Source organism: Schistocerca americana, chromosome 3, assembly GCF_021461395.2.
Source record: "Schistocerca americana isolate TAMUIC-IGC-003095 chromosome 3, iqSchAmer2.1, whole genome shotgun sequence".
Lineage (NCBI taxonomy): Eukaryota > Metazoa > Arthropoda > Insecta > Orthoptera > Acrididae > Schistocerca > Schistocerca americana.
The window spans coordinates 905,163,914-905,166,805 of NC_060121.1; positions in this window are offsets into that span (position 1 = coordinate 905,163,914).

Below are 2,892 nucleotides of genomic sequence, written 5' to 3' on the forward strand. Positions count from 1 at the left end.
TTTTTTTTTTAAATAGGAACCCTCATTTTTTATTACATATTCATGTAGTACGTAAAGAAATATGAATGTTTTAGTTGGACCACCCTTTTCGGTTTGTGATAGATGGCGCTGTAATAGTCACATACATATGGCTCACAATTTTAGACGAACAGTTGGTAACAGGTAGGTTTTTTAAATTAAAATACAGAACGTAGGCACGTTTGAACATTTTATTTCGGTTGTTCCAGTGAGATGCATGTACCTTTGTGACCTTATCATTTCTGAGAACGCATGCTGTTAGAGCGTGATTACCTGTAAATACCACATTAATGCAATTAATGCTCGAAATAATGTCCGTCAACCTCAATGCGACTAGTTCGCCTTCATTAATGTTCGCACATGCATTGACAATGCGCTGATGCATGGTGTCAGGCATTGTCGGTGGATCACCATAGCAAATATCCTTCAACTTTCCCCACAGAAAGAAATCCAGGGACGTCAGATCCGGTGAACGTGTGGGCCACGGTATGGTGCTTCGACGACCAATCCACCTGTCATGAAATATGCTATTCAATACCGCTTCAACCGCACGCGAGCGATGTTCCGGACATCCATCATGTTGGAAGTACATCGCCAGTCTTTCATGCAGTGAAACATCTTGTAGTAACATCGGTAGAACATTACGTAGGAAATCAGCTTACATTGCACCATTTAGATTGCCATCGATAAAATGGGGACCAATTATCCTTCCTTCCATTATGCCGCACCATACATTAACCCGCCAAGGTCGCTGATGTTCCACTTGTGGCAGCCATCGTGGATTTTCCGTTGCCCAATACTGCATATCATGCCGGTTTGTCATCGTCCCGTAATTTCTCTTGCGCCCAGTGGCAGGACTGTACACGACGTTCAAATTCGTCGCCATGCAATTTCTGGTGCACAGAAATATGGTACGGGTGAAATCGACGTTGATGTAGCATTCTCAACACCGACGTTTTTGAGATTCCCGATTCTCGTGCAATTTGTCTGCTACTGATGTGCGGATTAGCTGCGACAGCAGCTAAAACACCTACTTGGGCATCATCATTTGTTGCAGGTCGTGGTTGACGTTTAACATGTGGCTCAACCCTTCCTGTTTCCTTAAATAACGTAACTATACGACGAACGGTCCGGATACTGTGGTTGTTGTGAGCGGACGCAAGGAGAATTGGCCACTCTTCGGGGGCAGGTGGAGGCTTTGTCTGTTAGGCTCATCGAGCTCGAGGCGCAGGCGTCGGCTCGTAGTGGCGTTGGGGCAACTGTGGTGAGACCTATGCCTACTTCGGTGGCCTTGGAGTCACATGGAACCCCTGATGTCGCTGCGTCTTCCGGCAGTGAGCATCTTACCGGTCAGCCATCACTCCAGGGTGAATGGCGGACAGTGGTGGGCTCGCGCGTGCCTGGCCGAAAGGCGAAGGTGGGATCTGGCCGCGTGGCAGCTGCCTTACCCCTTTCCAACAGGTACGGGGTGCTTCCTAGTGGTGATGACATCGTTTCCGAGCCACCACAGGATGCCTCGCCTGTTGGGCCAGTGGCCGATTCTCCGGCAAGGTCCCGACAGTCACAGAGGGCGGGCCTATTAGTTATAGGGAGCTCCAACGTTAGGCGGGTTATGGAGCCCCTTAGGAAAATAGCGGGTAGGTCGGGGAAGAATGCCAGTGTGCACTCGGTGTGCTTGCCGGGGAGTCTCGTCCGTAATGTGGAGGAGGCCCTTCCGGCAGCTATTGAACGCACTGGGTGTGACCGGCTGCAGATAGTAGCACATGTCGGAACGAATGACGCCTGCCGCTTGGGTTCTGAGGCCATCCTTGGTTCCTTCCGGCGGCTGGCTGATTTGGTGAAGACAACCAGCATCGCACGCGGAGTGCAAGCTGAGCTTAATATCTGCAGCATAGTGCCCAGAGTCGATCGCGGTCCTCTGGTTTGGAGCCGTGTGGAGGGTCTAAACCAGAGGCTCAGACGACTCTGCGACTATAATGGTTGCAAATTCATCGACCTCCGTTATTGGGTGGAGAACTGTAGGGCCCCCCTAGACAGGTCAGGCGTGCACTACACACCGGAAGCAGCTACTAGGGTAGCAGAGTACGTGTGGCGTGCACACGGGGGTTTTTTAGGTTAGAGGGACCCCCCTTGGGCGAAACGATAAAATACCTGACGGCTTACCAGAGAGGACATTATCATCGTTGATAAAGAACGTCCGTCCTCAGAGACCAAAAACAGGAAAAGTTAACGTAATATTGGTAAACTGCAGGAGTATCCAGGGCAAGGTTCCTGAATTAGTATCTCTTATTGAAGGAAATAGTGCGCATATAGTATTAGGAACGGAAAGTTGGTTAAAACCGGAAGTGAACAGTAACGAAATCCTAGACACAGAATGGAATATGTACCGCAAGGATAGGATAAACGCCAATGGTGGAGGAGTATTTATAGCAGTAAAGAATTCAATAATATCCAGTGAAGTTATTAGCGAATGCGAATGTGAAATAATCTGGGTTAAGTTAAGTATCAAAGGTGGGTCAGATATGATAGTCGGATGCTTCTATAGACCACCTGCATCAGCAACCGTAGTAGTTGAGCGCCTCAGAGAGAACCTGCAGAACGTCGTGAAGAAGTTTCGTGATCATACTATTGTAATAGGGGGAGACTTCAATCTACCAGGTATAGAATGGGATAGTCACACAATCAGAACTGGAGCCAGGGACAGAGACTCTTGTGACATTATCCTGACTGCCTTGTCCGAGAATTACTTCGAGCAGATAGTTAGAGAACCAACTCGTGAAGCTAACGTTTTAGACCTCATAGCAACAAATAGACCGGAACTTTTCGACTCCGTGAATGTAGAAGAGGGTATCAGTGATCATAAGTCAGTGGTTG